The 26289-nt window shown below is 37.9% G+C and overlaps 1 protein-coding gene across 1 annotated transcript in view; it reads right to left on the bottom strand.

The window, feature by feature from the left end:
• THSD4 (thrombospondin type 1 domain containing 4) overlaps positions 1-26289 on the bottom strand; it is a 927982-nt gene that overhangs the window by 665335 nt on the left and 236358 nt on the right. The gene's annotated exons all lie outside the window — the stretch shown is intronic.

Consider the following 26289-nt stretch of genomic DNA (forward strand, 5'->3'; position numbering starts at 1 on the left):
AATGTTAAAATACATATTAGTGTCCAGGTCTGTTATTCATCCACAATCTGACCCTGATATCCTATCCCACAATTATAACCTCTGATTAGACCACTTCCCTCCTTGTTCCTCTAGAACTGGCCAAAGATACCCTCCCACAAACATCTAGTGCATTCTCATTGCCTTGCCTTTATTCAAGTCATTTTCCCTACCTGAAATGCACTCTATACTTTTTGCTTGTCTTTCCTTTGTTTAATTTTTCCTTCAAAGTCTAGGTCTTGTTTTACCTCCCCTAGGAAGCCTCTCCTGAGCACTAGAATCTGAACCAACCTCTTACTTCTTCAAATGAAACAAATTCTTATAGCATTTATTGTCTATACCATTCAATTAATACTTTTTTACATTAGGATCTCCTTACACAATTGACCTGTCCCCATAATTATGCTACAAACTGCTGGAGGACTGGAGACATTTTATCTTTATATTCATCATCATTCTCACTGGCATTTACATAATGTCTTAATTATCCTTTATATCCTAATTCTTTATAGAGCATGAGGAAAAGATTCAAATAAATGGATTTTTACTCATTCACTCAACAAATATTAAATAACCTAAGATCTTGGCAACTGATCCCATCACTTCCTGGCAAATAGAGGGAGAAGAAAGGGAAGCAGTGTCAGATTTATGTTCTTGGGCTCAAAGATCACTGCAAACGGCAACTGCAGTCATAAAATTAAAAGAAAATTGAAATTAACCCATAAAACAGAAATGGATCAAAAACCAGAATTCTACAATGTTATTTACAAGAAACATGCTTGAAGCACGAGAGACACACACAGAGTAAAGGTAAGGGACTGGAGCAGAATCTATTATGCATTAGTTGAAGTAAACAAAAAAAGCATCAGCAGCAATCCTGATCTCAAAGTAAAAGCAAAAATAGGCCTAATTAAAAGAGATAAGGAAGGAAACTATATCTTATTAAAAGGTACCGTGGACAATGAAGCAATATTAATACATGTATGCACCAGGTGGTATAGCATTGAAATTTGTAAACAAGAAAGCAAAACTATACTAGTGAGGGATCTCAACTGTTCCTTCTCAGAACATGATAAATCCAACCAAAAGATAAACAAGAAAGAAACTAAGAAGGTAAATAAAATATTTAGAAAAGTTAGAGATGACAGACCTTTGGCATGATTTAGACATAAAACAGATACCATAAATAAATTAGAAGAGCGAGGTAAAGTCAGATAGTCAGATCTGTGGGGAGGGGAATAATTCATGACCAAACAAAAGATAGAGAGCATTACAAAATGTAAAATAATTTTGATTATATTAAATTAAAAACCAATGAAACCAAGATTAGAAACAGAAAGCTGGGAAACAATTTTTATAGCAAGTGTCTCTGGTAAAGGCCTCATTTCTCAAATATATAAGAGAACTGAATAAAATTTACATGAGCATAAGCCTTTCCCCAACTGATAAATGGTAAAAGGATATGAACAGACAGATGAAGAAATCAAAGCTGTCGGCACATGAAGAAGTGCTTTAAATCACTTTTATTAGAGAAATGCAAATTAAAACAACTCTGAGGTACCACGTCACACCAAGCAGAATGATTAATATGAGAGAAAAGGAAAATGATAAATGCTGGATGGATTCTGAACACAGATCAAAGAATATTTTTTCACTTACTTTATTCTTTCTCATGCTTTCTTTTCCTCTTGATCAGTTTCTTCTTTCACAGTTGTGAGTAATATGGAAATATTTTTACATGATAGCACATATGTAAATTATATGAAACTGCCTACCATTTTCAGAAGAGGGGAGGAGAAGGGAGAAAAATTTGCAACTCAAAATATTGTACAAATGAATGCTAAAAATTCTCTTAACACTTAAATGTGGGGTAGGGTGGGGATAAATACTATTTAAAAAAATAAAATTAGAATTTCCTTGGAAGGGAAGCTATGGCAAATCAGGGCAGAATGCTAAAAAGCAGAGATATCACATTGCTGACAAAGATATGTATAGTCAAAGCTATGGTTTTTCCAGCAGCAATGTACAACTGTGAGACTTGGATTATAAGGAAAACTGAGTGCTGCAAAATCAATGCTGTCCAACTGTGGTGCTGGAGAAGATTTTGAGGATCCCTTGGACAGTGAGGAGTTCAAATCAGAAACACCTAAAGAAATTAGTTCAGGCCATTCACTAGAGAGTCAAGTACTGAAGCTGAAACTTATTTTTGCCATATAATGAGAAGATGAGACTTGTTGGAAAAGACCTTGATGTTGGGAAAGATTGAAGGCAAAAGGGATGGCAGAGGAAGTGATGGACATTTAGTGTCATGGAAACAATTAACATGAATTCAGACAGACGTCAAGAGACAGTAGAAGACAGAAGGCAGAGCATACCTTGGTCACAAAGGGTCAGACACAACTAAGCAACAACAACAACACAACTGTGTGTCTGGTCCTATGCTAGGAGATACAAAAGATAACAGTCCCTGACCCCAAGGAGATTATTACTTATTAAGTACAATTGTGATAAGTATTATGACCCTAACAAAGAATTTCTTATGATCTTAGTTTAAAGAATCCACAGATCACAATGCTATCTATACTGGCCAGCATTTTGAAAAGGTAGATGAGTGGATGAAATGAAGGAATCAATTTGAGCCCAAAAAAGTAAACATTGGGAGAATATAGTCAGTTTCCACATTTTTTTTTGGTCAGAATTCAGTTCTGGAAACTAAATCATACAGCAGACGGTTGTAAAGTGGATCATATTTTCCCATAGAAACAATGTTATAATTGAGGATGGTAATCCTAAAGACTCAGCAGCAAATAAATCATAGATATGACCAACAATTAGGACTGCCAACCCCCAGGCATTTGACTGGCTTGGATGGGGTTTTATCCCAGAAGCCAATTGCTTATTAATGTACCTTGTTATGGCCAGGTTTTTGTTTCTTTTATTTGTTTTGGTTTTTTAGCTCTGACTTCTATAACCGTACCAACAATATGCCATAAAAGCAAAAATACAAGAACTAGAAACCTCTGTAACCATTTAAAATAATGAAATATGCTCCAAGCCTGATAAAATGATCATAAATATATGAATTACTTTGATACAGTCAGCTCCACTGTGCTAAAAAGTAGACAAATACAAATCAATGGGGTCATCTATTGGACTTGAAATTTATCTGTTATCTACTGAATAATAAACATTAATTGCATATGCAAATAGCAGGCATGTAGCTGACTTCCTAGAACATAGGAAGTATCTTAAGGGGATTATTTGGATATCCCAGGAATTTTAGGAAAGTGTTTTCAGAAAGTATGACTTGTTCTTTCAGTAATTTTTTCATATACTACAGCTACATTCAAAGTCATTTCAAGATCCATTTACTTGCCCTTCTGAGATAGTGAGGAATAGTAGAATGGAAGGAACATTGGACATGAAAATAAGAGGTCTGGTTAGTAGTTCCTAGTTCTGACATTTACCAGATATGTGACCCTTGGAAGGCAAGTTATTTTCTTGGATTTTAATACTGTACCCCATTTCCCCCAATAAAGTGAAAATAATACTACTTGAGGGGAAAAGTAATTTGTAAACTTTAAAGAATTCTCAATGTCAGTAAGAATTATTTTATTCCTGATTCCAAATACTATTCAATCTTGAAGAAATAACACCTTTGCAAAATCTTTTTTTGGCCAGATCTGTGGTTGTAGTAGTATAGGGAAATGTCAATGAAGAAACTCCCCTTACCAAAACAGGTTGGTACTTTTCCCTGCAATTTATAGTTTTAAAGGGTTGCATAGACACTATGAGGTTAAATGGCTTGTCCAAGGTCACGAAATCAGTAGCCAACAGAGGCAGGACTTAGACCCAGCTCTATTTAATTCAAGGTTGGGTCTCTATCTTCTATACCTTGCTGCCTCTCAAAACTTTTAATGAATGAAATGCCTGACCCCCTAAGGTCATGGAAAGGTGTCTATTGCACCCTCAATGTTAATGATCAGACGCTATCAATTAAAGAATAATTCTCTATGACAGTTTTGAAGACTGCCTCTTTGTCACATCAAAGAATAATCTAAAAGCATGAAATAAATTATTTCAGAAAGATAGATCAATGAAAGGGGAAATGAGTTATCACTTATGACCTAGCAGCCGGCTCTAGTTCCTATGGATAACAAAGGGTATTATATATAGTCTCTAACCAGGATGTTAGTAATCTTAATTACCTTAAGATAAGCATGGCTGCATCTGATGTCACTACCCCAGAGACCAAGAATTCATATACTTTCCTTTTTCATAATTACTCTCAGTACCTCAGGAGATGTATCACATCATTTAAACTAAATTCAGGGCCAAGGATGTGCATCACAAAGTCTGTCTAGAACTGACATTCTTTTCCCATTAATTACTCTGGCTTCTATCAAAAGCATAGTTACAACAACTCCCTACGATTCATTCAGTTGTACTGAACATAGATCTGGAAAAAGGAGCCAAACCCCAACATTTCAGCCCATTTGTCAGACCTGAGCTCTATGCCTTGCCAAAGTTCAAGATTTCCAAATTTGAAGAAGCCTGATTGGTTAGCTAGGATGGATGAAGAGAAATTTCAGCCAAATATCTAGGGTTCTTCCTCGACTCCCTCCAGAAGGTCTGCCAAGGGCTACTTCTTTTCGGCCATTTTTGTTTTGCAGAAGTGAACATTTTTAGTAGGGACTACTAGTTTTGAAAGCCAATCAAAAATGGTTACCAAGTGCAGTTTTTGTCTCCCTTTCTGAATTGACCAAAGCAACCTTGAGTTTGTAGACACCCTGATACGAGTCTCCTAACAACCCAAATTATCAGGGTAATTGGCTTTTCTGAGAGAGATTGATCAAGGTTTCTGATTCCAAAGAAAGACCTCTTCTTCCTTCCCAACCTCCTAAGTACCTCCTAAGGTATTGATAGACCAAGATCATTTTTTCAAAGTAAAATCCACAGACGCTCAGAGTTGGAAGAGACTGCAGAGACCATAGTCTATCCTACTCCTGAACAATAATCCACGGTGGTTTTTTTTTGTTCTGAATGTAAACATCCCCATAACAAGAATCTCCATATACACAGCAGAACACAGAAAAAGAGGATTGTATATGAAATAATGACTCTCCATTTCAAATCACTTAGCTTTTTGAAAAGTATATAATAGATTCTAAACTCTACTTTCAAAATTGTCCTGTATGTTTTTGCTCCCTTTTACCCTTCTGCACTCTTCTGTGCATTTTTAAAAAATGTTTCCATGTTCCTCTTTTGGGGGGGCATTCTTTTTCCTAATCATCTCTCTCTCTTTCCTCCCCTACTAATTAAAACCTAAGAGATAAAATCAAGAAAAAACAAATCCACACAATGGCCATGCCTAAAAACGTTTATTTCTTTCTTTATCTTGAGTTCATCACCTCTCTATCAGGAAGTAACATGCTTCATCACAGGTCCTCTGGAGACATGGCTGATCAGAGTTCTTAAATTTTCCAAAGTTGTCCTTTACAATGTTGTCTTCATATAAACTGTTCTCCTGGTTCTCTCACTTCCATCTGTCTCAGGTCATAATTCCCATAATCCTCTGAAATCACCTCTCATCATTTTTATGGTGAAATAATACTACATTATAGTCATAGACCATAATTGTTCAGCCACTCCACAATCAATACGCAGTCCTTGAAATTCTATAACATACCCAGGAGAAGGTTTAATTTTTTTTAATTCTAAATAGTCTTTAAAAAATTATAAACAAAAAATAGAAGTGTAAATAAAACTAAAAATCATACTACACATTTTCACAAAGCATAGGCTTCTTCTGTGTCATCTGCAATAACCTATAGACAACTTTAAATTTAGATGTCCAATGATGCCACAGAAGTGTGTGTGTGTGTAAAATAAAACCAAGAAACTAAAGGTCACAAAAGTGATAAATATATTTGGCATAAGAGAATGCAGTATGTAGAAGGACAAAAGATTGTAATTAGAGAAAAGAAATCCAAATTTGTAGATTTAAGGGGAAGTACAGTCCTGGGATATGATAAGATCGAAGGTGTTACTGGGTCAGTGGGCAAATGACGGGAGGTAGAGGAGGACATCACTGGAATTGAAAATGTTAAAGAATTACATGATCAGATTGTTGAAGGAATTGCAAGGAAAACCAATAGAAAAAAATTAATTCTCAGAAGATGAAGAAGGCCATGGGTCAGTAACTAAAGTCATTGAAAAAAACTGATAGACTGACCTGGAGATGAGTAGATAACAGTAACAAGCATAGGGAATGAGTAGCATGAATATTGGACTTGGTTAGATTTTGTCCACAGTTTTGTGTATCTCAATTATTGGGTTCTTTTCTTTTCTTTTTTCTTTTTTTGAGGAGAGAATGGGAGGGAAGAGTCCTCTTCCAATCTTAAGGTCAGGGAGGTGGTTTCTTTTCTTTGCAAAGATACCAATTTCCAGATAGTGTTAACAAATTTTATCCTTAAAAGAGAAGGAAATCACCTAGGTTTGGAAGACATAAGGTCTCTGGAGAAATTTCTTTCAAAAATACATCTTGGAAATGATGTCATATACCATCTCAACTTTCAACTTGAAGTATAGAAAATTTGCACACTGGTAAGGACAAGGTTGTCTTGTTATATTATCAACAAACAATATGGCAGCCATTCTGGATCCCCAAGCAAACAATCTCTCATGATCTTCAGAAGAAAGTGAGAGTTCAATGTGTAGACCTGCATGACTTGTCTACTAGACAAGTAGAAAAGCTCAATAAATAACTGATGAGGTTGCCAAAGTAGTCAGGTAAGCAGGATATAGGTGACTGATACATTTGAAACTAAAATAAACTTCAAACCTCCACCATATTACTAGCTTTTGCTTCCACTGTTAGTGCCCTCAACAAATGTGTTCTTTGGCTAAGGGACTGCAGCCAAAGATTTTGCCTATTTCTCTTCTTTTTTCAGTGATTTCCAGGATTCTGGCCAAGCTTCCTAACCCCAGAAAGATAATTGAAGGAATGAATTCAAAAGGAATGAATTTTCCAAGTGTATACTACAGTCAGTCCTAGCTTAACTTAAGTGGATCATTCCTCTGAGCTCCCCCTCTCATCTGGGGGTTCCACCTGCTCCCCCCCTACTCCACCTCCCCCCTGCACATTACTCCGAGCCCTTGCAGTCCAAGCAGCTTCAGTGCCTGGGATTTGAAGAGTGGGAAGGACTTCAGTGCCTGGGACAGAAGACCCCTGGCACAGGGCTATACCTATACTGGTGGTGGCCCTGATGCTGCTGTTATTACTACTACCCCTACTCCCACCAACTGGGGAGCTGGAGCCTGAGCTAGAGCTGAATTTGTGTAACACAAAGTAAAGAAAGAACTGTCTACATGTGCAAAGTTGGGGATAGGAATAGAAAAGACAGTCCCTGCCCTCAAGGAGCTTAAATTCCAATAGAGGAAGACAACACAAATAACAGGTGGTCACCCAAGGTGGGTATTTTGGTTTGAGAAGTTGTGGGAATGTTGAGTAGAGGCTTAAGACAACTGACTAACATCCTTTCCAGGAACAGTACCATTATTTTGATTACCATCTCTAGAACAAGATATAGTATCTGGGGTGGGGGGTAAACTGGCACAAAGATAGCTAGTGTCCCTTAATTATTCAAACACTACCAGACCTGCCTCATTACGAGATATTTCACAGTTGAGTTCTGAGGAAGAAGCAACATGAACTGCAGACATTGGATCCTTACATTATTATCTCTCAGAATTAAGTTGTATATTCCAATAGGACAAGAGTATTCCTGTCAATGTGTCGTCTGAAAAGGCAAACTTACTATAGCATGATATCCCTGGCCATGCTTGCCCTTTCTCTCCATTCCCCTCCTCCCCATTAGAATTCTCACAAAGCACAAAAAAATATAGTAAGGCATTTTTATGGTTTTTAAAATAGAAAGAGATTTGTTGTTGGTTGTTTTCATATTTTAGAGAAGCAATGCAGTATAATAGACCTTTAGGTCAGAAAGACCTGAATTGGACCTCTAACACTGACTGTGTGGCTCTGGGAAAAACATAACCTCTCATGGCCCCCACACAACTAACTCTCCCAGACAATAAGCTGCAGGAAAGATTCATTGGTGAAGGAAGTTCCCAACCAAGAGCTTCCTACACTGATAAAATCAACAGTCATATTTAAAAAAAATGTTTAAATACCAAATATTAAAACACAACCCAGTGGTGGCATGATAGAGATGTAGCTTTGGAGGCAAGAAAGTCTAGGTCAAGTCCTATCTTCAACATACCAACTGACTCTGGGAAAGTTACTTTCTTAGCATCCAAGTGCTCCTTGGAAACTTTTGTAAAACTATAACCCACCTAGGGATGCATTCCTTTTATCTCTCCTTCTGAGGAGGCTGAGGATGGTATCTATATATACTAAGTCTGGCATCAATATGGTTAACTCCTGGAAGGAGAGGGGTTGGCATCAGGCTGCCCAAGGAAGGGCAAATCTGCCTATATCAAAAACAGAGCTGGTCAAAGTTTCCATTCTATTGCAGGGTGTTAGGGGTGGGGGGAGGGAAGCTATGAGCAACTGCTGTATTTCCTACCTGGGCAAAATAGGGAAAGGGAGGAAGAGAGGAAGGGGGAAGGGAGATGGAGGGAGAATGGAGGCAAGGAAGGAAGGAAGAGATATGGAAGGGAGAAGGAGGAAGAAATGAAGGGAAGGTCAAAGTTTCCATTCTAAAGGGGGGAAGGGGCTATGAGCAACTGCTGCACTTGGGGGGGGGAAGGAGGGAAGGAAGGAACTGACAGAGCAGTAGCTGGTATGCATTGGGAGAGGTTATTTCTTCACCAGTAGTCCCCTACAGCAATAAAATCATAGGTTCAATTAAAAAAAATGGATTGCAACAAGCTGGATCCTTTAGCCCGACCAACATGTTATATGCCCCAAATCTTATGTAGTGGAAAGTAAGACTTGTAATCACCTGCAGCAGCATGGTGGGGGTCATGATATTCTCCCATCTCTCTCACCCAGGTTTTCCCCCTTATTCTCTGCCTGCTTTTAACCCCTTCTGAGAATCAGATGCAGGTGAGAGGACGAGGGATTTGTGGGCTACAGGGCTCAGGTGACCTTCTGTCACCCCCATACTCCCTTTCCACTAGAACTGCTGATGGGACACAGGAAGATCAAGGTGAATTAGTCAGGTCATTGGCCCAGGCTTACATTAAAGACAACTGACAGCATTGCAATCCAGTATTCCATAGTAAACTCCTCCTCAGCTCTGCCTTCCCCCCTCCCTGACCCTGGGATGTGCCTTCCCAACAGATACTTAAGCCTTTATCTTCATGCTCTCCACTAAGAATAACTTTCCAGCTATTTGTACCATTGTTCATACTTGCCCTGGGCACAAAATGAGCTACAGTTCTGGACACAGGTGTATGCATATTTAGGAGAAAAGGAGACATTAATCTCTAGCAACATCCTCTCTCCTTTGTCTGAAGACATTTGATATGTCAAAAAATCATGGGCTCAGACTTTCACAGCCTTCAAGTGGATATGGCAAGTGCCTATCAAGCATAGGAAGAATAATATACATTAATGTCAGACTCAAATAGAAACAGATCCCTGAGGGCAGTAAATGGACTTAGAAAACCACAAATTAACATTACCTATGTTGTGTTATAGTTTTATTTATTTTGTTAAATCTTTCCCAGTTACATTCTTTTTTCTTTTTAAAGCAATCAGGGTTAAGTAACTTGCTCAAGGTTACACAGCCAGTTATTTATGGGTGTGGTGCTAAGTGTCTGAGCCCGGATTCCATCCCCAGGTCATCCCGACACACTGGAGCTGGTGCTCTTACTCACTGTGCTACCTGGCCGCCCCTCCCAGTTACATTCTAATCTGGTTTGGGAGAACTCCAGAAATTTTGTAGCTAAAGTCTGACATATGATTTATAGAATCTGCTATTCCTACCCACCCACCCCCAAATCACTGGCATTGCCAAGAACTAAGATTAGGGACCAAGAGAGATTAAATGAGGAACCAATAATGCATCAATGCACTGGAGATCTATTCTTTATATTTCAATTAGTTTAGTCCAGTTTGACTGAAATAGAGGGTTCAAACAAGTGAGAGACACATCTAGAAGAGTAATTTAGGGTCATATTGTGGAGGGCATCAGACAACTTGAGAGGAGGATATGTGAAGGCAGTATCCTAGTCCCTCCCTCCCCTTCCCAACTCAAACTCTCATCAGAACAAAGCTGAAAAACAGTTTTGGAGAGAGATTTGTGGGGACTATTGCCAGCACGGAGACATTCTGTTCTCATTGGAATTTTTGAACTCCTTGAGGCAGGGACTGCCTTTTGCCCATAGTAGGTTCTTAATGAATGTTTCTGAACTCAATGCTTTTTCACTGACTGTTGTTCAGTCATGTCGACTCTTTGTGACCCCATTTGGGGTTTTCTTGGCAAAGATAGTCAAGTGATTTGTCATTTCCTTCTCCAGCTCATTTTAAGGATAAGAAACTGAGGGAGACAGGACTAAGGGCCAGGATCACACAGCTAGGAAGTGTCTGAGGCTGGATTTGGACTTGGGTCTTCTCGACTTTTGGCCCAGCACTCTATCCAATGTGCCACCGAGCTGCCCCTTTTCATTGACTAAACTACCTCTTCAAACCTTCTCCTCTAAAACAAATATGTGACTCTAGCCTGTAATAATCTCTATCATCTTTTATCGTAACACAAGACATTAATTGAATGTCCTTCTATATGCCCCCAATTTACATTTCTAGGTAGATTAGTTCAACCCTAATACAAGTCCAGTCCAGCTCTACCTAACCCTTCCTACTTTGGAACTTTTACTCTATCAGTCAGTTAGACAAGAAACATTTATTACCACATGTCAGGTAGGTTGCACCATTTGACAGCATCAAGGACTATGTCAGTAGTCCAGCTATGTGATGAGGATTAAAAAAAAATCCCTGCCTTCAAGGATCTTATAATCTAATGGGAAAGACGACATGCAAATAACAAGGTACACATAAGAATAAAGTAGAAGGAAAGTAATCTGAAAGGACAGACATTAGCAGAAGAAGGGACTAACAGTGGACTCCTGCAGAAAATGGACTTGAGTCAATTTTTGAAAGAAGCCAGGGAAACCAAAAGATCAAGATTAGGAGGTCTCACTCTTCATATATACGACATAGGAATGCACAGACTCTATATACTTTACTTATCTATCTCCTTGAATCCACTGAAACCTGACTTTTCCCTAAAGGAACCACTGCTCTTAAAACTGTCTCCAGTTAGAACTTCTCCTTGCCTTTCTATCTCCCCAGCTCAATGGGCCAGGCAAGGAATCCACATCGGCAGTACAGAAAACTCCAGGTAAGTAGAGTGGATACATAAATGTTAAAGAGTTTCCTAAGGTCCCCAGAAGTTTAATGATTGGGCCAGGGTAGCAGAACTGGTATCAGAAACTGCATTTAAACCCAGGTCTTCATGAAACCAAGCCCCAAACTATCCATGACACCAGCCTGCCTCTCAGAATACATTTATAGAGTGCTATAAATAATAATAAGGGTACCTGGTGGCACAGTGAATAGAGCTCTGGGCCTGGGATCAGGAAGACCCGAGTTCAAATCTGGCCTCAGACACTTACTAGCTGGGTGACTTTGGGCAAGTTACTTAACCCTGATTGTTTTCCTTATCTGTAAAATGATCAGGAGAAGGAAATGGCAAAGCACTCCAGTATCTTTGCCAAGAAAACTCCAAATGGGGTCACAGAGAGTCAGGCATGACTGGAAATGGCAGAACATTAATAGTAATAATAATGATAACCAATAACAGTAACTAGCATTTATGTTAATACTTTAAGTTTTAAAAGGAGCTTTACATATGTCATCTCATTTGATCCTTATAACGACCCTGTGGTGGAGGTGTTTTTATTATCTCCATTTTACAGATGAGGAAATTCGGGCAAACAGAAGTGGCTTGCCCAGGATCACAAAATGCCTTAGGTCATATTGGAACACAAGTCTTCCCAATTCCAAGGCCAACAATCTATCCACTGCTCCACTTAGCTACCTTATTTAGTCTTTTTTGGTTTTCTCTCACAAGGGGAAATCTACTCCCTTTTCCCTTCCAAACCCTTCAGCCATCATTCTTCAATAAGTTTTCTTCCTTCAATGTTCATGCAGCCCAATTAAATCACTCTCTCATTGCCTTCTTCTACTATCTTCCAGGACATTTTCCTATTTTTCTTAGTAAGTTTAGCACTTGGTTCATAGTCTTATTCATTCAAAAATCATTTATTAAATACATGTGGTTTTATGCATTATTAAAAGTATCAAGAAAAGATAAAAGAGATAAATAAGATATGGTCCCTGCCCTTAGAGACAACTCTCACCTCTTCACCAGATCCATTGCCATTGCCCTAAATAACTTTAATACTTATACTGATGACTTTTGCAAGTCTTCATTAGAGTTTTCACATCTAAGAGGCTTTATTTCTATTCCACTTCTCCCACAAAAATCCTATGACCACACCTTGGACCCAAGCCCAAACTAACCCAATGACAAAATTCTAAACTCATTTCCTCTTTCTAATTGCTCCCACAAGATCCTCTTGGTCCTGCTGGCTACCTGGTCATTCCAGACCAGGTTTCTCTAAGAGAACAGACTTGAACTTACAAATTCCAGGTAGTAGAAAGAACAATTCTGACAATGCTGCATATTACCTGTGTGTTTTGGGGAAGCTTACAAATCTCTAGACTTCCTCATCTGCAAAAGGTTGAGGGGTTGAGGGAAGCAATAGGTTCCATCAGATAATCATGAAAGCGCCTTCCAGTTCTAAGCACAAAGACTCCACACTTCAACTCTGACCAAACTCCCTACGTCGACTTCTCTATCCCCCTTATTCTTATTGAACTTACTCCTCATCCTCTTTATAGTCTCTTCTCTCTTCCCTATTCTTCAAGTGTATTCCCCCAAACACACATTATCTTAATTTGTCCTTCCACCTACTCCCCATTAGCTACTTAAAGCATTCCCTAGGCACCATCCTTAAATTCCTTCCCTTGACTTTTGAAAATTCCCACCTTTTAATCCTCAGCTATTCTGTCACCCCAACATTAATTCACTTTCACTCCCAGTTTAATGAGCATTGTTTGATAATATCAAGAGACCACATTGATTCCACACGTCATAACTGTAATCCATATAACTTCAGGTGCTCTTTGAAATTCTGTCTCATATCCTTTGCAATAATCATACCAAACCTTTTTTGACACTTCTCATGTCCTAAATTTTACCTCTAACCCATATAACTTTGTTTTCTACCTTACAGAAATATTGAGGTCACCTATTTGGTTTTTTTTTTAAAGAGCAACCAAGTGCAAACCAGAGATGAGCTCTGGCAATTCTGGACAGAAGGAAACCTTACTCAGCTGGGATCAGTGCAGAAGAGCAGACCTGGTTTACAGATGAAAACAGTTGGCTCTATTCACCCAGCACTGAATGAAAGTGTGTAGGAGTGAATGACCAGGTGAACTTTGGAAGAGCAAAGCAGAGATTTAGGCATGAAGACCTTGTTTTGTTTTTCTCTGAATTTTATGTATGTGGTATCTGGCAATGGATGCCTTTGAAGAGATCATCTGGAGACCCTGGTCTTTTTGTGGTTTCCCCAGTGTCTGGGGATAGGATACATACTTGGATCCTATACTATCCTAGAGTCTGCACACTGTACATAAAAAGGAGGCCTGAAAATGATAATGTGGACTACAGATTCAACCTAGAGTTGTGTATCAGAATGTCAGCAGTGAGTTTAGATCTTATCCACAGAGAAAGAATAACCAGAAACAAGACCCAGGACGTGGCACTTACAGGAGTGCTCCCAGCTTCCTTCCTCTATGCCACAACTCTTTTTGTTGCCTCATCAATCCTCTATGCCCTCCTATATTGCAGAAAAAGGCATCCCTACTTCCAATCCATATTAACCCATACACTTGGACTAGAGGCAAGAATATAAATTATAAGTCTATCAGTTTTCCAGACAGGTTCAAAAATAACTGAGCAAATAACAAGGACCACATACTTTTTTCACATTTAGACTAAAGCAGGATTTAATCTCATGGGTCAATTCACCATTATCTTTACTCAAAAACATACATATAAGAGACATACTAAGCATGATCTGCTCAAGAGCATTTTTGTGTAAATTTGGTTTGTCCATTTTCCAACAACTGTTCTCTTATGAATCATGCTTCCACTGCCATCAATCATAGTCACCAGTGTGATGACAGGACATAACCATGGTTACCTTTAGAAAAAAGAAGGATACTCACTATCAGATAAAATTGTGGTGTTTTCAAATCCTTGTTGGGAGAACTAAAATCCTTAATAGAAATTCCAAAAATTGGGGCAGCCAGGTGGCTCAGCGAGTAACAGCACCGGCTCCAGTGTCGGGATGACCTGGGGATCAAATACGGGCTCAGATACTCAGCACCACACCCAGAAATAACTGGCCGTGTAACCTTGAGCAAGTTTGTTAACCCTGATTTCTTTTTCTCTTTTTTTTAAGCAATCGGGGTTAAGTAACTTGCTCAAAGTTACACGGCCAGTTACTTCTGGGTGTGGTGCTGAGTATCTGAGCCCGTATTTGATCCCCAGGTCATCCCGACACTGGAGCCGGTGCTCTTACTCGCTGAGCCACCTGGCCACCATAACCCCGATTTCGTTAAAAAAAAAAAAAAGAAAGAAATTCCAAAAATTCAGATGCTTCTGAATATTATGTGAGTCATTAAAAACAAAAAGGCCTTCCATTTGCAACCAGCAATTTACTTATCGTGATAAATACAACAAAGTAAATTGATGATGTGACTTCTATGGAAGTATGATATGCTTTATTTGTCTTTTAGAGTCTAACATTCTGGATCCAGGATAGTTTTCCATAGAGCTAAAACTGTCTGTGCTCTTGAGGGAGACAGAATTGACAGTGGAAAGAAGAGTGACATCAGAGGATGTCAGTTCAAATATCCCTTTGGATATTGCCTGCATGACCTTAGCCAAGTCTTAATTTCCCTGGACCTCAATGTTCTCAGTTATAAAATGGGGGAACTGGATCACATGGCCTCTTAAGTACCTTCTAGAACTGAGAACTATTATTCTATGAAACACTTTCATCAAAGATGGTGTTTATCTAACCTATGGAACACAACTAGTTTCCTTGCAACAAGTAAGACAAATTCAAAACTCCACTGACATTCTCACTTTATTTTACTGGGTATAAAAAATATTAGGGATCTTTTTTGATTCTCTTTAATATTAGTACTTTCCTCTAGTATTATCTCCAATTTATCCTGCATATCTTTTTTTTACACAACAGTCTGCATGTTGTCTTCTTGATTAAATTGGGAGCTTCTTAAGAGCAGATACCATTTTTTTGCCCTTTTTTTAATCCTTAGCATTTAACACAGTATTGGCACATAACAACTGCTCAATAATGGCTTGTTGACTTGACTTGACTCATTGACCACAATGTTCAAATCATCACTCTCTCCCCACCCCAGGAAAGAAGATCTCCAAATTTCTAACATGAAGTTTTTCAACACATAAAGGTTTGAGGCACTTTATTGGAGACAGGCTTGCCCTGATGACAGGCAGAGTGAGAATTGTCTACTCTTTCCCAAAGGCTCACATGGCTAACAATTAATCTAGATGCAGAGGAAGAGGTCCAATTGTCCAGTACAGCAGGGATAGTCCGTGTAAGCTCATCCTTTAGGGTGGAATTAAGCCCTTGTTGAAACTGCAGTCATGAAGCTGTTTCTGACAGTGACTGAAGGATCACTGTCTGAGTGCAAAAGTAGAGACTGACCAAGATGATAGAGAGAAGCCAGGAGGTTGCCTGAACTCTCCCCCATTTCCTTCAGAAACACTGTTAAATCAAGCCTCTAAAAGAATCCTGGAGTGACAGAATCCACAAAAAGATGGAGTGAAACAATTTTCTAGTCCAGATCATTTAGAAGGCTTCAGGGCTTTAAGGGAGTGCAGTCCAGGGCAGGGGGTTTCCAGGCATACTAGTAGGAAGCTCTTCACCATAGCACAGATTAGCAACCAAGGTTCCATGCTCTGGTATCAGCAGGTCAGTGATATAACAGAGCAGTTTGAGGCCTCCAGCCCCACTGCAGCAGGCAAACTGCTGGCCCCAGAATCCAGGGCACAACAGGTGCAACTAGGCTCAAGTGAAGCATAAAAAAGTAAACAGGAAAGAAAGAAAAAGCACGGTATTCAATAAGGTTAAATTGTTTACAACCCTCCATGGAAAGATGATACTTGTAACACATAAGAACTCTGTGTGTGTGTGTGTGTGTGTATTAAGGCAGTTAGAAGGAATATACTTAGAAGGTGTGGATATAAGGTAATTTTGATGTGATAATTTAAAAAATAATTAAGGACTGAAAAAAGGATTGTATTGGGAGAAGGGGAAAGGAATAGGCAGAATGGGATAAATTATATCATGTGAAGAGGCATGAAAGACCTATTACAGTAAAGGGAAAGAAGGGAGAGAGTGAGCATTATTTGAACCTTACTCTCATTGGATTTGGTTCAAAAAGGGAATAACATAGACAATCAGTTGAGTAAAGAAATATATCTTACCCTAGAGGGAAATAGGAGGGGAAGGGGAAAAGAAAAGAGCAGGGTTGAGAAAAAGGAGGGCAGATTGAGGGAGGTGGTGGTCAAAAACAAAACAGTACTGAGGAGGGACAAGGTGAAAGAAGAGAGAAAAGTATTAACAGAGGAAAAATAGGATGGGGGAAAATACATAGTCATAACTATGAATGTGAATACCATGAATTTTTCCATGAAACAAGTGGATGGCAGAATGGATTAAAACAAAGAATCCTACAATATGCTGTTTGCAAGAAACATATTTGAAGCAGAGAGAAAAACACAGAGTAAAGGTAAGAGGCTGGGTTAAAAAAAAAGCAGAGGTAGCAATCTGGACCTCAGACAAAGCAAAAAAAGAGACAAGGAAGGAAACTTGGCAAAAGGTACCATAGACAATGAAGTAATATCAATACTAAAGCTATATGCACTAAGTAGTATAGCATTCAAATTCTTAGAGGAGAAATAGGCAACAAAACTATACTAGTGAGGGACCTCAACCTCCCCCTCTCAGAACTAGATAAACCTAACCAAAAAATTAACAAAAAAGAAGTTAAGGAGGTAAATAGTTTAGAAAAGTTAAATATGATAGACCTCAGGAAAAAAATAAATAGGAATAAAAAAGAATATACCTTTTTCTCAGCAGCACATGGCACCTCCACAAAAATTACCATGTATTAAGGCATTAAAACCTCAAAATCAATTGTGGAAAGGCAGAAATATTAAATGTATTCTTTTGGGGGTAATAATACAATAAAAATATATTCAACAAAGGACAGTGGAAAGAGAGATTAAAAATTAATTGGAAACTAAATAATCTATTCCTAAACAATGAATAGGAGATGCATAGAAGGAGAAAATTCTGTGATCTCCCCCAACAACAACCTCAAATATCTATAAAATATGATGCTAAACAAATTTTAGTGCTACAGGACCCACAAAGTGACAAAGAAAAACAAATCTCCCACTGAAGGCAGCCTGGCAGACAGACAGAAAGGGTTCATCACAGCACACTGGGAGCAGAGCACAGTCCCTGTGAGCCACTTGGTGTTGGCCTCAGGGCAGCCCCGACCAGTGGCTGCCCAAGAAGACTTCAGGAGAGTGAATCACCAGCAGCTGTTGAGGTCTCCACACTCCTCAACACATAAACACCAAAAAGCAAGTAAAAGTCAGTAAGGAACTCTGTTGGAAAGGAATGGCACTGTCTGGCCCCTTCCCCCTGGGGGAGAGGTGGCAGAGTTGTGGCAGCTGCAGTTGCTTCCCCACAAGACTGCCTGGAGAACTCCTGGCCTGCAGATTGTAGGGGGACCAAGTGACCATTCAGAGGGTAACTGTTCTTGCTTTAACCTGCTTGGATCTGGATCACTGTCTTGGGTGGAGGTCCTGGGGTGTGTGGCTGCTGAGCCAGATCTTGTGGGGGCTGCAGAGAGGGTGCCCCCCCAGTAGCTCTGGCAGCTGCAAAAACCTCAGTGATTTGGGACAAAGCTATCCTCTCTGGAAGCAGAGTTCTACTGTGGCAAAAAGCTCAAAAGTCAAGTAATTGACTGGCAACATGAGCAAGCAGAGGAAGCAGAGCAATCAAACCTTAGATTCCTTTTTTGGGGACAAAAAGGATCAAAGCATGGAATGGGAGGAAGACAACAAAGTCAGAATTCCCACACCAAAAGCTTCCAAGGAAAATATGAATTGGTTACAGGTCACAGAGGAGCTCAAGAAGGATTTGGAAAACCAAGTAGAAGAAGTGGAAGAAAAATTGGGAAGAGAAATGAGAATGACACAAAAAAAATCATGAAAAGAGAGTCAACAACCTGACTGAAGAAAATAACACCTTAAAAATAGACTAATTCAAATGGCAAAAGAGGCCCAAAAAGCCAATGAGGAAAAGAATGGCTTAAAAGTCAAATTTGCTAGATGGAAAAGGAATCTCAAAAGCTTACTGAAGAGAATAATTCCTTCATAATTATATTGGAGCAAATGGAAGCTAATGACTTTATGAGAAATCAAGATACTATAAAACAAATCCAAACAAATGAAAAATAGAAGGCAATGTGAAATATCTTATTGGGAAAACCACTGACCTGGAAAATAGAACCAAGAGAGATATTTTTAAAATTATTGGACTACCTGAAAGCCAGGATCCAAAAGAGAACCTAGAAATTATCCTTCAAGAAATTATCAAGGAAAATTGCCCTGATATTTTAGAACCAGAGGGCAAAACAGAAATTGAAAGAATTCACCAATCACCTCTTGGAAAATATCCCAAAAAGTAAACTCCTAGGAATATCATAGCCAAATATATATAACTAAGAGGTGAAAGAGGAATATAATGAGAAGAGATAGGGAGAGAAAGGATAGGGTAAATTACCTCATATAAAAGAGGTAAGGGGCAGCTAAGTGGCACAGTGAATACAGAACCGGCTCTGGAGTCAGGAGGACCTGATTTCAAATCTGGCCTCAGACACTAAACACAAAAACTAGCCATGTGACCTTGGGCAAGTCACTTAACCCCAATTGCCCTCCAAAAAGCAAAAAATAAAATTAAAAGAAGCAAGAGAAAACTGTTACAATAAGGGGGAAGACCAGGAAGCCAAAAGGGAATGGGTCAACCTTGCTCTCATTGAATTTGGCTTAAGAAGGGAATAACATACACACTCAATTGGGTATCTTACCCTAAAGGAAAGTAAGGGAGAAGGGGATAAGAAGGAAGATAATAGAAGGGAGGGCAGATTGGGTGGGAAGGTAGCTATAAGCACACACTTTGAAAAGGAACAGGGTCAAAGTAGAAAATAGAATAAGTGGGGGGCGGAATAGGATGGAGAGTAATATAGTCAGTGTTTCACAATATAACTACTATGGAAATGTTTTGTTTAACTACATATGTACAACCTATATTGAATTGCTTATCTTCCCAGTAGGGGTGGATGATGAGGGAAGAAGGGAAAGAATCTGGAAATCAAAGTTTTAAAATCAAATGTTAAAAAATTTATTATTATTATTATTATTTTTACATGCAACTGGGAAATAAGATATACAGGCACTGGAGTGTAGAAATCCATCTTCCCCTACTAGAAGATCAGAGGAGTGATGGGGGAGGAGAGAAGAGAGAGCAGATTGGGAGAGGGGGTATACAGTGAGATCACTGTTTTGGGCTGGTGGGTGGTGGAAAGACAGGGAGAAAATTTGTAACTCAAAACCTTGTGGAGATCAATATTGAAAACTAAAAATAAACCCAAAAAAATCAAAAAAAGAATGAATTGGTCAAACAACAAACCATAGAAACAATCAATAATTTCATCAAAGAGAATGATAATGAGACAATATGCCAAAATTTATGGGATGCAGTCAAAGCAATACTTAGGGGAAATTTTATATCTCTAAATGATTATTCAAATAAAATAGAGGAAAGAACACTCAATGAATTGGAATTAATTTAAAAAGCTAGAAAAAGAACAAATTAAATATTCCCAAATAAATACCAAATTAGAAATTCTGAAAATCAAAAAAGAGATTAATAAAATTGTGAGTTCACCCCAAATGAAGAAGCAATTAAAGCAATAATTAGGAGCTATTTGGTCCAACTGTATGCCAATAAATCTGACAATCTAAGTGAAATGAATGAGTCTTTACAAAAATATAAATTGCCCAGATTAGCAGGAGAGAAAATACAATACTTAACCCCATTTTAGAAAAAGAAATTGAACAAGCCATCAATGAACTCCCTAAGAAAAAAATCTCCATTGCCAGAAGGATTTACAATTGAATTCTACCACACATTTAAAGAAGAATTAATTCTAATACTATATAAACTATTTGGGAAAAATGGGCAAAGAAAGAGTCCTACTGAATTCCTTTTATGACATAAATATGGTGCTGATACCTAAACCAGAAATATCCAAAACAGAGAAAGAAAATTAAAGACCATTTCCTAATTAACATCAATGCAAAAATTCTGAACAGAGTGATTACAGCAATTTATCACCACAATTATATACTATGGGATTTATACCAGGAATGCATGGCTTATTCACTATTAGGAAAACTATTGTCATAATTGACTATGTCAGTAACAAAAACAACATAAATCATATGTTTATCTCAGTAGATGCTGAAAAAGTTTTTGATAAAATACAGCAGGCATGCCTATTTAAAAAAACCACTAGAGTGCATAGGAATAAATGGAGCTTTCCTTAAAAAGATAAGAAATATCTATCCAAAATCATCAGCAAGCATTACCTGTATTGGAGATAAGCTAGAAGTCTTCCCAAAAGGATCACCACTTCACTATTGTACTAGAAATGTTAGCTTTAGCTATAAGAGAAGAAAAAGAAACTGAAGGAATTAGACTAGGCAATGAGAAAATAGAACTATTACTCTCTGAAGATGATATGGTGGCATACTTAGAGAATCCTAGATAATCAACTAAAAGACTACTTAAAATAATTAACAACTTCAGCAAAATTGCAGGATATAAAATAAGCCCACACAAATAATCAGCATTTCTATATAATTACCAAAAAGCTCAGCAGCAAGGGAGAGAAAGAGAAATTCCATTTAAAATAGCTGTAGACAATATAAAATATTTGGGACTCTGCTTTCCAAGACAAACCCAGGCCAGCAACTATATGAAAACAATTACAAAACACTTTTCACACAAATAATATAAATCTAAACAACTAGAAAAATATTAATCACTCATGGGTAGGCTGAGCTACCTAAATGAATTTACATATTCAGTACCATACCAATCAAACTACCAAAAATTATTTTATAGAGCTAGAAAAAAATAATAGTAAATTCATCTGGAAGAACAAAAGGTCAAGAATATCAAGGAAATGAATGAAAAAAAAATGCAATGGAAGGTGGCCTAGCCATACCAGATTTAAAATTATAAAGCATCAATCATCACAACTATTTGGTACTGGTTAAGAAATCGAGTGGTGGATCAGTGGAATAGATTAGGTACACAAGACACAATAGTAAATGACTATGATAATCTACTGTTTGATAAAACCAAAGACTCCAGCTTCTGGGATAAGAACTCACTATTTCACAAAAACTAATAGGAAAATGGAAAATACTATGCCACAAACTAGGCATAGACCAACATCTCACACAATACACTAAGATAAGGTCAATATGGGTATATGATTTACATATAAAGGATAACACCATAAGCAAATTAGGAGAGCAAGGAATAGTTTGCCTGTCAGATCTATGGAGAAGGGAAGAATTTATGATCAAACAAGAGACAAAGAAAATTACGAAATGCAAAATGGATAATTTTGACTACATTAAATTAAAAAGTTTTTGCACAAACAAAACCAATACAACTAAGATTATAAGGAAAGCAGATGGGAAACAATTTTTGCAGCAAGTAAAAGGCCTCATTTCCCACATACATAAAGAACTGAATCAAATTTATAAGAATACATGTCATTCCCCAATTGATAAATGGTCAAAGGTGATGAAGAGGCAGGTTTCAGATGAAGAAATTAAAAGCTATTTATAGTCATATGAAAAAATGTTCTAAATCACTATTGGTTAGAGAAATGCAAATTGAAACAACTCTGAGCTTCCACCTCATACCTATGAGATTGGCTGACATGACAGAAAAGGAAAATGATAATTGTTGGACAAGATATTGGAAAATTGGATCACTAAAGCATTATTGGTAGACTTGTGAACTGATCCAACCATTCTGGAGAGCAATTTGGAACTATGCCCAAAAGGCAAAGTAATGCATACCCTTTGATCCCAAAGGGATCATAAAAAAGGAAACATGCACAAAAATATTTATAACAGCTCTTTTGTGGTGACAAAGATTTGGAAATTAAGGGAATGCCTATCAATTTGAGAACGGTTGAACAAGCTGTGGTATATGAATGTAATATAATGAAGAGCAGGTGGATTTCACAAAAACTTAAAAAGATTTGCATAAATTGATACTGAGAAAAGTGAGCAGAACCAGGAGAACATTGTGCACAGCAACACTATGATGATCAACTATGATTGACTTAGCTCTTCTCAGTAATACAACAAACCAAGATAACTTCAAAAGATTCATGACAGAAAATACTATCATATCCAGTGAAAGAACTATGGAGTCTGAATACAGATCAAAGCATGCTATTTTCACTTCTTTGTGGATTTTCCCATTTGTTGTGTTTCTTCTTTCACAACATTACTAATGTGGAAATGTGTTTCCATGTTTGCACATCTATAACCTATATTAGATTGTTTGCCATCTTGGCGGGGGAGAGGGATGGAGAAAAATTTGGAACTCAAAATCTTATAAAAATGAATGCTGAAAACTATCTTTATGTGTAATTGTAAAAAATAAAAGAGAGAGACAATGAGACAGAGACAGAGAGGCAGAGAGACAGAGAGATAGACAGAGACATAGAGATACAGAGAGATAGAGAGACTGAGACTAATGGATCCTAGAGTGAAGCCAGGAAGCCAGAGCTTTAGTCTCGCTGAGGGTAGGAGTTAGCCCTCCCATCTGGAAGCAGCTGTACTGTAGCAGCTACTATATTCATCAGAGGAAACATCTCATGCTGCTTATCTGAATTGGCTGACCCCAATATGTGCAGGGGAATTATGTGCAGAACAGTGAAATTTCCAGGGGACTTGTGTTTGGATCAGTTCAGGTAAGGAACTCCACAACAGTAGCATCCAGGAGTCAGCACTCTTCCTATTTTACTGTCCTCCTCGCTACCCTACCATTGTTCCCAACCCTGCCTTTCTGTGGTGTGAATCTACTAACATCTGGGCAAATATTTTAAGTACTACTAACCCAGAAGAAAGCAGGGACTCCTGATGAGAGCTCAGTGAACTGGAAAGAAGGGATTCAGGAAAAAATCCAGAATTAAACAACTGGGATGTGGGTTGCTAATAAGAATAAAAATAGGGAGCTCTCTAAGTCATATATGCCTGTATAGGGAATTCATGGACTTACACTAAAACACACACATATATTTACACACAAATACAGAAGACTGAAGAGAGTCAAGTAACTGAAGATGAAGACAAGTATGACAAAACCAGGGAATTTCACAGTTAGAAATGCTTTCCAGCCAGCCTATACTCTTAAAAGAATTCACTGTATAGTGGTCACCCTACCTTTACTTGATCTTCTCCAATGACAGGAATCCTATTACTTCCCAAGGCAGCCCGTATCTACCTTTGGATAATTCTGATTGTTAAAACGTTTTTTCTTACATTGAAACTAAATTTGCTTCCTTGCAACTCACATTCATTATACCTTGTTTTCTCCTCTGAAGCCAAGCAGAAAAAAATCCCTCTTCTGGGTGACAGCCCTTCAAATATTTGAAGACAGCCCATGAGAAGTGTTTCAATACTTCTAGAGCTCAGGAAGACCCAAAGCTAATGAAGGATGCTAAGAGAAACACATAGGGTTTCTATTATAGAGTGGGGACAAAGGGAAAATCAAATAAGGAATAGGACTGTTCATGATGGAGAGATGAAATGCTGACATAGATGATGGAGAAAAATAAAAACTATTAGAGTAAATGACTAGTACAAGATCACAGTACTAGTAAGAGTCTGAGATGGAATTAGAACATCTAACTTCCAGGCATGCATCCCAAGGAGGTCACTGACAAAAAGAAAGGTTCCACAGAACCAAAATATGTATAGCAGCACTTTTTGTAGATGCAAAGAACTAGAAACAAAGGAGAAGCTCATCTCTGGGGAATGGCTAAACAGTGTGGTACAAGAATGTCATGGAATATTACTGCACTGTAAGAAACAATAATGAATTCAGAGAAGCATGGAAAGACTTACATAAACTGATGCAAAGAGCAATAAAGAGAGCTAGGAAAATAATGACTCTAACAACGTAAAGAGAAAAAACAACTACCCTAAAACAATAAAAAAAATTACAAATAATAAATTTGGCCTCAAATAGGAGATATGAGAAGAAATCTTCCCATTCTTTTGCTGGGATAGGGAACACAATGTGGAACATTGCAAATAATGTCAGGTTTTTATTTATTGGTTTTTCTAATTTTCTTCCCCTCTTTTAAAAAAAAGTCCTTGTTATAAGGTATGGCTCTCTGGACCCTAAGAGAGGAGGGATACAGAGGGATGCAAGGGAAAATCTAGGTGATGTAACAGCAAAAAATATCAATAAAAATGTATTTCACATAAAAAAGAATACCTACCTGCTCCTAATAAGTAAAAGCCACCAGACTTAGAGAGACCACGTCATAGTCTACTAAAAGAGCCGGCAAACATGATTGTTGAGCCATTGTCAGTGATCTATGAAAGATCATGAAAAATAAAGGAAACTATAAGACTAAAAAAGGGAAAATGCCCTAGTTTTCAAAAAAGAATAAAGAGGGGTAAGATCTCCAAATTGCAGGTCAATGAGATTGACTTTGAATCCTGACAAAAATCTGGAACATAATATTTAAAGGATGATGGATAAGCATTTAAAGAACAGAAGTGGAGATCACTAGGAGCCAGCATGACTTGATTAAGAACAGATCAGGCCAGACTAAACTCATTCCCTTTTTTGGGTAAGTTCCTAGGCTGTTAGCCATACAGTTTCTTGTGCTATTCTTGTGGCTGAAATGGTGAAATGTAGGCTCTATGGTACTGTTAACTGGTTTTAGAATTGATTGAAATAGAGCCAATGAATGATCATTAATGGATCAATATCAGCTTGGAGTGTAGTCTCCAGTAGAATCCCGTGGGGATAAGTCTTGGGTCCTGTGTTGTTCTAGAATTTTACCATGTCTTCAATAAAAACAACAGTGTCATTTCTTTTTAATTTAGAGGCAGCCCAAAGTGAGAAAGAATAATTAACACATGTTAGAAGAAAAGCAGGAAGTTTTTCTTTTCACAAAATCTAAATCTGCCTCTCTGCAACTGGGACCCTTGTGTGTGGTTTTGCCCTCTGGGGCCAAGCAGAATAAATCTATTCTCTCTTCTACATGATGGCCTTTCAGATACTTGAAGATAGCTAACATAGCCTTACCAAAATGTTTTCTTTTTCAGGCAATACATATCTAGTTCCTTCAACCAATGTTTATATAGCATCATCCTGAATGCCTTTGCCATGCTGATTAATCTCCTCTGGATACTATATAACTTGTCAATGGCTGTCTTAAACTGTAACTACCAGAACTAAACAGAACACTCCAAATGGAGTCTGATTAGGGTGAAGTATGGAGAACTGTCACGCATCTTTTTCCTGAACACTTTATGTCTGGTAATGAAGCCTAAGATTACATTAGCTTTTCTAACTGCTATGGCTCCTCCATCTTGTACTTCAGAATTTGACTTTTTTAATTTTACAGAACCTTATATTTATGTATTTAAAATTTTATTGTCTTAGATTTGCATCATCATATGAATGTATCAAGATTTTTTTTGTGTGGTATGAACTTTATGGTGTAAGATGTTAGTCTGAGCCTAATTTCTGCCAGACTATTTTCTAGTTTTTCCCAGCAGGTCTTATCAAATAGGGAGCAACCCACACATTCTTTAGGACTATGTTATTTATCCTCCTTTTAAGTATCAATTCTTTCTTCAAATGCCTTTTTTATAATTTTTATTGCATTTTGGTCAATAAGAGATATATTTACTACTTGTT

This window comes from Petaurus breviceps, unplaced genomic scaffold (genome assembly GCF_028583685.1).
Source record: "Petaurus breviceps papuanus isolate PSGF00001 unplaced genomic scaffold, PetGlider_PUasm1.0 37, whole genome shotgun sequence".
Classification (NCBI taxonomy): Eukaryota; Metazoa; Chordata; class Mammalia; order Diprotodontia; family Petauridae; genus Petaurus; species Petaurus breviceps.